We start from the raw sequence: 10,770 nt of genomic DNA, 5'->3' as shown, positions 1-10,770 counted from the left end.
GAGAGAGAGAGAGAGAGAGAGAGAGAGAGAGAGAGAGAGAGAGAGAGGAGGTCTGATATGAATTTAACCTCTAAAATGGAGAGAAGAAATCTCTACCTTCCCTGACATCTTCCTGCACCCCCCCCCCCACACACACTTCCATCTGTCTCATATAGTTCCCATGTTCTGTTTAGTACTCTAGTTATTTTTGTATGGTCTTCTCCTTCCAGTGATTAGACATTTCCTAAGGGCAAAGACCATGTCTTTTTCCAATGGTTCACCATGACAGGAAGGACACTGTGAACTCTCAGAACCTCCATCACTAATGGCCAAGCTGTGCAGTTCTGCTGACACTAGAAAGATCTTCCTGAGGAGGGGGCACACAGTTGTAGATGGACTGTCAGCCTAGGTGACTGAGAGGCAAATAAGTAGATATGGCCATTAGATGATGCTTTATTTTGATTTTGTTTTATTTTTAGCTGTGGCAATTCATTAATTATTAATTATTAAATTATTCCTTAAGGCAAGGAGGGATTGAGATCTTCATTCATGGGGAAATATCCATACCTAGGAAACCACTGATCAGGTGGAGTTTATATGGAGGGAGATTGATACTTATTTTAAGGAAGAGGTTTCTAATAGCAGGGCTGCCCCAAAGTGAAATTGATTGACTGATGGGGTAGTGAGTTTCCCAAGAGCAGAGGTATTGCAGCAGAATCCAATTTGATCAGGGATATTTGCATGAGGATTTTTGTATTGATTATGTTATATGTCTTGTCCCCTGATTATATTTCAGATATCTCTATACTTATCTATGCTACTAGACTGTAAACTCCCTGAGAGCACAGCCTATGTCTCCTCTGACTTTGGATACCCCACAGCCAGGTACACAATAGCATTTGACACAAAACAAGCACTTGCTCAATTTCTGTTCAATAAATGGCTGGATGGGGAAAAGTCTCTGTCATGGACCCTCAATTCCCTATTTATGTCTTCCAGACAGAGCTGAAGATGAAGCTAATGTCTGCAGGTGAAAAGTGATTAGACATCTGAAAAGTTGGAACATCATTCATGCTATTCTTTTTAACTTATCTTTTTCTGCATAGAATCAAAGAGTCACAGAATTTCAGAGCTGGAAGGAATCTTAGCAGCCAACTAATCCAAGAAATGGCCGAAGAAGCCCCCTCCCTACCTGCCCCACCCACCAGACAAGAGCTTATTCTGCCTCTGTTTGAAGGTCTCCAGTGGGGTAGAAGCCATCACCTCCCAAGGCTGCCTGTTCCATCTTGGACAGCTTTCAGAGATAGGAAACTTCGGTAGCCTTAGCTGTTTCCTTGCACCTATTACCCAGTACTGCTAGTTTTGTTTATTGGAAAAAGGGTCTTCTACTTTCCTTAAATTCTTTAGGGTCAGTTTCTGTGCTCAACCTTCACCACCATGGTAAACTCACCGTTCTTCTCTTTTCTGAGGGGCCCAAGATAAACCAAGATTTTATTGTAATACCTATTTTAATGATGTATCAGGCCTTCTTTAAGCAAACAAATTATTATCCTTCACACTGGGGTATAAACAGTAAACCAAGTCCCTGATAGATGAATTTAGTAACTCTTCTTCCCCTCTTTAGACAGTACTCTGGATTTCGTCTTTAGTCCATGACAGATCTATTAATTGATAGTTTAATCGGTATGATTTGAAGGAGTTTACCAGGGAACACTTTAATTTCAAATCTGGTCATAAATCAGGCTATGGTAGGGCTCTTTCCTACTTTAAGATTTCGAGGTGAAAACAAGTCATTTTAATATACCGTAAAGACAAATTATAGTTATTATCTGAAGGTAGGAAGAAATTTCTAGTCCAATAATAAGCATATTAAGTTGGATCTATGTAATACCTTTCTTCTCTAGAGCTCAAAGTACTTCCTTATGGATTATCTCATTTGTTCTCCTAATGTCCCTGTGGGATAGAGAAGGGCAGATATGAATCTACTTTTTGGAATTGGAGATACCCAAGCACAGAGAGGTTAGGTTACTGGCCCAAGGTCACACAGTGAGTCAGCAGAAAAGCCAGGAGCTCAAAATGAGATTTGCAAATAGTCTTTTTGCCATGGCAACTAAAGCCCTTTCAAGGAATAATAAGGCAGCTTCTTTTCCTGATACCAGAAATTTTAACATTCTCCATTAAATTAATATGTAATTTTAATAAAAATGACCTTTAAAAGGATACTATTTTTCACTAGCTCAGAATATTATCAAAGTAGTGCCTTGGCACAGTGCAAGAAATGTCGCAGTTAATGTCAGAAGAAGAGCATTTGATCCCAACATTGTTGCCTCAAGACTGCAGGGACCTTGACAAACACCTCACCTTCCTGTGCCTCAGTCTTCTCATTTGTAAAATTAGAGTCCTGAAGAACTGCTCCAGTTCTCCATGTCTGATCCTGCTATGTGCCCAGGACACATGGCTCATATGGCAGAGATTCAAGGACTCAAACCTTGACCTTCTGTCTCTATACTCACCCCATACAATCTCTTTTCCTGACCCATATTGCCGCTGGTGTTGAAAGGGTACAGCCTCTGGAAACCCCCTTGAACTTTCCTTGAATTTTCCCACTTGATCTGGCATCAGATTGAGGCTATGATCCCTTCAACTGACCTTTCTTTATCCCTACACCCAATTCTCTGTTGCCTTTAACCTAGCCCAGGCCTTCATAGTCTGTTACCTCCATATTGTCTTTGGCTGCTTCCCATTGATCCCAAGCCCCATTCTCTTGGTTCCCGGCCTCCAACCTCTAGTCACCCCAGCCTACTGGGCACTCCCATGAAGATCCTCCCTACACCCCTCCTCCAATCACCCCAGACTACTTGGCCACCCCCAGATTCCTCCCACAGTCTTTCTGTATATAAGGTCCATCTTGGTCTCCATGAAGGTATTCAGTCAGATTCAATCTGGCCAGTTTGCAATACAAATGTTCATATTCCTTAAGAGCCTGTGTAGCAGCAAGCACCCCAGTGTCCCCAGGGTGGCTGCCAGTACAGGTTCTTGGATCTGCTTTGATAAAGGAAAGCAACTCAAAATGGGTTAACAAGCTTACTCTAATCAGTCAAATATGTATTGTTTACCTAGTTCAGGGGAAAAAATTCAGCACCCCAAACTTCAGAGTATAAAGACAGAATTATCAAGACAGAGAAAAAGATCAAGTAGACAGATTTCCAAACTGTGCAACCATTACATCCATACGAAATCAACATCTGGGTTTTTCAAAGCCAGGGGGCTCTCAACAATGGCTTCCCAGAGTCTTATCTGATCAAATCACAGAACACTTCTCAAAGTGAGCCCCAAAGCAAAGCCTCACATCAAGGATTATATAGCCTTCTCCTGGGTCAAAGAATGTAACAACCTTCTGGACCCACTGGCCAATCAAAAAGTATCTACTGAAAAACAAGCCTCCCACCCCAGGCTCCAGGTTCACTTTAGCCTAGGGGCAGGGAAGATCTTAAAAATTTACATTACATTACAACCTGGCCAATGCTGAGTTTCCTTGAGTCTGGCCAATAGGGTAGATTTTTAATCCACCTTATTTTCTTTGGCTGAATGAAGGCTTGCGACAAATTCATTTGGGCAGGACCCACGTGTTGCTATTTCAGGGTCCCAGCACCCCTGAACTTCCATAGTCTGAGGCTTTAATATCATATCATTGCTGTTGTTTTAAATCTTTGCAGAGAATAGGAAATCATGGCCATGTTCTCTTTCTATTGAGTCACCTCTTCTCAAGACCAATATTGCCAATCCATTGCTGGAAGTCTAGGGCACTGGTATTATGGACTAAAAAAAAAAAAAAGGGGGAGGGGTGAAGAAAATAGGAAATATCCTTTTCCCACTAAGTCAATTTCTTGTACCTGAGCTGAGGAATCTCAACACCATCAACAGTCAGGTTCTTGGCATGTGTGTGTGTTGTTTAAGTGTGTGTTCTTTCTGTCCTTTTTCAGAGATGATTCAGCAAGATGAGCTGGTGTACTGACAATTGATCCTCATCAGGGCAGGGCTTAGGGAATTTGGGCCTCATTAATTTTTTTATTTTCTTTGTCATCCAATGTATTTTTGGTTCATTTCAAAGTGCAACTTCGAGAAGAGGTCCATAGGCATCACCAGCCTTCTAGAGGGGTCTGTGGCATATATATACACCAATGACACATTACCCATGTTTTAGATAGTGAGCCAGAGCTCAAAATAAACTGTGGGAACTATGCTGAAAAGATGATCCCTGATCTCTCATATCCAATGGTGACTTCCGAAAGAAGAGAGGAGTATGGTCTCACCACCTTGAGTGTCAGGAGAGAGTCTAGAACACCAGACTGCGGCTCATTCTCATCACTAACCTCCAACTCTCATTATTTTGATCAATTCAGAATCAGCCTTTATGTCTCCCTAACTTCATGTTTGGTAATTATAAGGAATTTGTGAAGAATTCTTGGTGAAAAAATTATTAGTTAATTAGAGGTATGAATCACTATAGCAGCTGACTGGATGGGTGGATATTAAAATAATGTTATAAAAAATGAATAAGACACAATCCCTGACCTCAGAAAGTTTTGAGTTTAGTGAGGGAGATATAATGTACATTTAACATAACCACCATGTAGGGGAGAAAGTCATTAAAGCCAAGCAGAGTTACAAATTGAGGGTCTCAGGGAAGCCTGAGAAAGGACAGAACATTTTTACCTAGTCAGAAGAGGGAGCTGCTTATTGTTTGCTTAATTGAACTGAATGAAGAGGGTGAAATTACAATAATAATATCATTTTAAGACAGCAAATGCTCCTGTACACTTTCAGATACTTCAAATCCCTCTGTAATGCTGATTCCTAAGGGTTCTCTACACAATGACTCATAAAATCATACAGTCTTAGGGACAGGAGGCAGCTTAGAGTTCTCTAGCACATAGGTACTTGAGCTTTGACAATCTGGTAGACTATGGACTCCTACTGAGAAATATGATTCTTGCCTTGCCTCCCCCTCCCCCTCCCCCTCTGTCTCCACCTCCACCCGCCCCCCCTTCTTCCTCTCTCTAAGAAGGAAATGCAAGATTTTATTTAGGGGTTATTGAAATAAAGATGTATTCCTTCCCCACCCCACATCTTAGTTCACTATTTCACAGATCCCTTTATAGTCCATCCACAGGTCACTTGGGGAATGAATGGGCCTTATGTTAAAAATTTTAGACCTAGTGCAATTCTCCAATTTTATAATGGATGAAAATGAGGCCAGATGCTTCCTCTGTGGTAACCACATGGATTTGATGCCCCAGCTAGTGTCCCAGACTTGTGAATTTCTCTGCCTTTCAATTTTCCATTATTCCAGTAAAGTATTTTCAACATTGACACAAGAATCCTAAATATAGAGCTAAAAATACCCCTAGAGGTCATCTATTCTAAGGATGGCAAGTCTATCTTCCATTTCATAGGTGAGGACACTGATTTCTAGGGAGGTCAGGTATCTGCTCAATTCCATACTGGTAATAAACTTAAGAAGTAGCATTTGAACTTTTTTCTGACTCAAGAATCTTTCCCCTGTATCATGCTGCCTCATATACTTTCTGATGGAAAAACTTGAATTCTTGATTCTTCTTTTGCTGCCAAGAAAGAGTTGGAGAAAAGACAAAAAGTGGAAGCAGTAACCCCTCCTATCTCTATTATCATTCCAGATTAGATTAGGTCTCCTCAACAGATAGAAGTAGCAAAACAAACAAACAAAAAACCATCAGAAAGATCTTCTAATAATAGGAAATGGCACGGGCTGCCTTGGGAAGTAGGGGATTCCTCATTCCTGGAGTTCATGGAGCAGAAGTAGAGTGATCATATGGGATATATCAGAGGGGATATTTTAGTTCTGAGACGTGCTTGCCCAGATGACCTCTGAAGTTTTTTCCCATCATGAGATTCTGCATTTCTGGGTCATTTTTTTGGAATCGTGATGGCCCTTCCCCAGCATCATCTTTGTTGCTACAGTAGGCTGGAGTAAATGGATAACACTTAGGGTTGCATTCCTTTATAGACTCCAGGAATCCTTTTCCTAGGATTTAAAGTTGAGGAGAAAACCTATTCCCCCTCCATGCTCTGGACATGCACTCATTTCCATGTGAGTATTACTGTTGGCCAGAAAGTGAGAAAAATTAATATGCACTTAAGTGCTTGACAATTTACCCATAAACCACCCTTGGTCTTTGATCTTGGATCTGAAGGATTAAAATCAGTTATCCCCACAAGCAAAGTTCTGGAACACTGTCATTTTAGCCAGTTAATAAAGAGGCATTGACCCCATTCAACGCAACTTTAATTACTGCTGGGCTGCAGCCCATCAGCCCTGGTTCAGGATTCTAGGCTCCCATCAAAGGGCATTCTTTTAACTTTCCAGAAGACAAAATGATCAGTAAATCTGCTTTACCTATTGACACTGAGACCCCTCCAAAGTGTAAGCTTCTGATGGGGAGAACCCTGGCAGGAAGGTATTCTCCAGGCAGTGGCATGGGGTGACAGTTTTATGCTGAGTTGCCAGCTGAATGCTCTTGGATTAGACTCTTAACCATATTGACTTAAATTATGTCAACTAAATGGAAATGAGAGGAAAGACTTGGTAATACAGAAGGACCTCACTAGGTACTCAATTATGCTGAGGAAACCAGACCCTCCTTCTTGCTCTCCTGTCTCACTTGATAGCACTGGAGTCCTCTGGCCCATTTCCCTAACCAGAAAGGCAGCATGGCACAGGACAAAGACTGCTGGGTTTGGAGAGAAGAGGACCTCTGTTCAAATTCTAGATCTGACGTGTACTAACTGTATAGCCTTGGGCAAATACTTAACCAATCTGGGCCCCCATCTCTTCATCCATGAAAGGAAGGGGTTGAACTAGATGGTTTCTGAGATCCCTTCCTATTCCTTGCCCAGGTTCTGGCTTCAAACCTTGGTGACATGTGATTGTTCCTGCTCCTGTACCAGCCTTTCCCCTATCTAGTCAGTTAGAGGGTCTTATCTCTTCTATAGCTATAACTCCAACATCCACCTTCTACTCCACCATAATCAGACCCTCACGGACTATTTTATAACATCCTAATTGACCTCTTTGCCTCTATACTCTCTGTTCTCTAGTCTGTTATTTACTCAGCTGCCAAAATCATCTTCCAAAGGCAAAAATTTCATGGCATTCCCTTTCTTGAGAGCCTCAGTGACCTTCTCTTGCTTCTGGAATCAAATGCAAATTGCTCTGATTGGCATTCAAGACTTCCCATAATCTGACTCTGACCAACTCCTCCTCCCCTTCTCCCTCCTCTCCCTCCTTTTCCTCCTCCTCTTCCTCTTCTTCTTTCTTCAAATTGCCCAGGATCACATAGTTAATAAGTGTCTGAGGCTGTATTTGAACTCACTTCCTTCTGACTGCAGGCCTGGTGTCCTATGCACCATAGTGGCCCCTTGCTTCCCACCACCTAATTGATCCTTTCTCTAATGTCAGCACCCCTGACAAATAAGCCTTCATTGTCTGCATGAACACATTGAGGATGGGGAGCTCACAGCCTCAGGCATCAGCCTGCTTTATTGATATGTCGCTTTTAGGCTTAATAATATTGTGACTCTTTGGTGATCCCTTTCGGGCTCTCTAGTGTTCAGAAAGGAGCTGACTGTACTTCTCTTGGGTCAGAGGGTCATGGTGCAAATCCTGTTCAGATACTCACCAACCTGTGTGATCCAAGGCAAGTCTCATCCCCTTCTGGTACTGATGTTGTCATTTATACAAAGAGTGGAACCAGAGAATTGCTGAGATCTCTTCACCTTTAATATTCTATTACCTACATCTTCTTGATTAAGGTCAAGGTCAAAGGCTGTGGAATATATCTCTTTAGGTCAAGCACAAGGACTGGCACATAGTAGGCACTTTGTGGTGTGCTTGAATTGACATGAATTCCCTTCCAGCCTTGCAAAAACAGTGCGTGGTCCATCAGAGACGAAAAGACACCTGAGGATGATAGACCGTGCTCTTTCCACAGAGAGGAAATCTGATTCCTCCACAGACAGGGTGAATTCACCTCTCAGGCCTCAGCACAGTCAATGGTCCTTGACCCCAGATATGGAGAGGTCCTAACTGGGTGCACAGGGGTCAACCTGAGGCATAACAGGCTGAGGTCTCTGAGGAGAGAGGGTGCTAGTGACCACAACACCACAGTGAAGAGCTGAGCAGTACCAAGGAGTGGGTGATGATGATTTCCACATTGTCAATGACAATGTCCTGATCTGAAAAAGAACAACATGGGCAATGAGTCAAGGTATGTTAGAAGGCAGGGTTGAGGGGGAGGGCTGCCTGGTGCAGAGTGCCAAGACTGCATGGGCCTTAGAACCTAGAACATGCCATATCAGAGCCAGTGTAGACCAGAGAATAGAGAATGTCAAAGATAGGAGGGAGTTTAGCAGATAGGATCCAGAACATGCAAGGTCTGAAGAAGTTCACAGAGATGGGGGACAATCTTAGAAGATAGTATATCAAACTAAGTGAGGTGAGTGGAGAGGGAGCTTAGAACACAGAACACAATGGATCAGATATGGAAGGGATGTCAGAACCTGGATTAGGGAAAGTTCTGTTCCATTAGAACACAGAATGTAGCACGTCTCAGCTGAGAGACTCCAGAATGTTGAATTAGGAGTTGTTGATCTAGGAGGTCCCTTCAAATTCATTCAATCCAATACCCACGTTTTATAGAGGAGAAAACCACTGATCCCACAGATTGTGACTTTTCCATCAAACACTTATTTAAGCATCTTTTTGATGCAAACCACTCTGCTTGGTATAGGTAATACAGAAACAAATAAGAAGTAAAGCGATTGTCCCATCAAGGAGCATTCATTTCACTGAGGGCATATCAGCGTGGACACAGGTAAATAAACACATAGCATAGCCATAATAATGCTGGTTCTGAGGAACTTCAACCATTAGCCTGATCACCAAAGTCCTGTGCAAAGGATGACGTGGCTGCTGAGGAGAAGGCGAAGGAATCAAGAAGCCTAAAGGGAAGATGGATAGACAGTGAGGAAGGTGCCAAGCCATGGAGGCAGACATGGCCTAGCATTCCCGGCAACAATGAAGCCAATTGTGAGAGTCTGCATTAGAGGGTGGAGGAGTCGAACATGGTGAGAGGAAAAGACAGAGCCAAAGACACCATGGAGGTGGACTCAACAGAGCAAAGACTGGACTGAAAGACAGCTGAGGACCCTGGATCTTGCCCTGGAATGGGGCTGTAGAGGACTTCTGGTCAAATCTCCCCCTTTTACAGTTGAGGAAACTGAGGCACAGAGAGACCAAGGGACTTGCCTAACATGGCATGTCTGTCAGGCATCAGAGAGGACCCTGAGCTCAGACCTTCCTGACTCTGTGGCTGTCACTGTGCCCTGAATGCTGCCCCCATGCCTCCACCTCCTCGTGCCCCTGGCTGTCTTTGTGGCCCAGTTGGAGTCCTCCTTCCTGGGGAGGCTTTTTCCAAGTCCCCGTCTCCCAGCTCTTCTTCCTCTCCGATTCCTCTCCATCTACTCTGAGTGTGTCACATAAGTGCCCGGTTATTCACATGTGGTCTTGCCACTTATAATGGGATCCCCTGGAGGGCAGGCTTTGCTTTTGTGCTTCTTTGTCTTCCTAGTGCTTACACCACAGTGCCTGTCCCATAGTAGGTGCTCAATAAATGCTTCCTTACTCCAGACCTTCTTCAACTCTTGCAACCAATTGACTATGACGAGTGAGAGAGGAGAAATTCAAGGACAACTCTGAGGCCACGGTCTTGGGTTTGGACAGGACCGTGGTGCTCATGTAAGAGACATGAAGGTCTTCCGGTAGGACATGGTGAGCTACATTTGGGGCACATGGAGCTTGGGAAGTGGAAATGCCAGGAGGTAGCTGGAAACACAGGCCAGAAACTCGAGGGTGGGGGTACAGATGTCTGGCTCCCATGCAATCCAGTTTTCTTAGATTCCCCAGATAAAGGAGTCTTGGGTCATATCAGGGCTCTCTGGCCTGCTTTCCAGAGGCTGGGAAATAAATCTCCCCAGCTCCAAAGTCCTGTTGACTAAGAATCATTTGTCTTAGAATAGCAGGGAGCCAGGAAAAGCTGGCCCCCCTACTGGAAGTTTGAGGGTGAGCCATCGGCACCCCTGGGCATTCTCAGGCCAGAAGAGAGCCCTTCTGCTCAGAGCACTTTGCTCTGTATTTCCATAAAAGGCCAATGATAAAGTACCACTCTCTGAGCATTATGAATATGGATTCTTTTAGATTGCAGCTCAGAGACATTATTTCTCAAAGCACATTCTCCCATGTTACCTGTGGGCTAGTCTCAGACCTGTTCAGGGTCCAGGTAGGAACATCAGCTCTACAATCTAAGTCTTCAGAGACTTGCTTTGTACCTGCCCAGCCTTGGACTAGGTTCAATCAAGTAATGAACAAGTATTTTTTTGAGAAATTAGTATTACCTAGGCACTGTGCTAGGGCTGTTGGGGTTAAGAGTATGAAGAATGAAAGAACCCTTACTCTCAAGGAGCTGATGTTATAATAGGACAGCATGTCAGAGCTGATAGGGGCCTTAGAACAGGAGATGTCAGAGCTGGGAGGGAGCTTAGAACAGAGAAGGTCAGAGCTGGGAGGGAGCTTAGAACAGGGAAGGTCAGGGTTGGGAGGGGCCTCAGAACAGGGAAGGTCAGAGCTGGGAGGGGCCTGAGAACAGGGAAGGTCAGGGCTGGGAGGGGCCTCAGGACAGGGAAGGTCAGGGCTGG

This window comes from Petaurus breviceps, unplaced genomic scaffold (assembly GCF_028583685.1).
Source record: "Petaurus breviceps papuanus isolate PSGF00001 unplaced genomic scaffold, PetGlider_PUasm1.0 391, whole genome shotgun sequence".
In the NCBI taxonomy this organism is placed as follows: domain Eukaryota; kingdom Metazoa; phylum Chordata; class Mammalia; order Diprotodontia; family Petauridae; genus Petaurus; species Petaurus breviceps.
Note: the sequence above shows the minus strand (reverse complement) of the source record.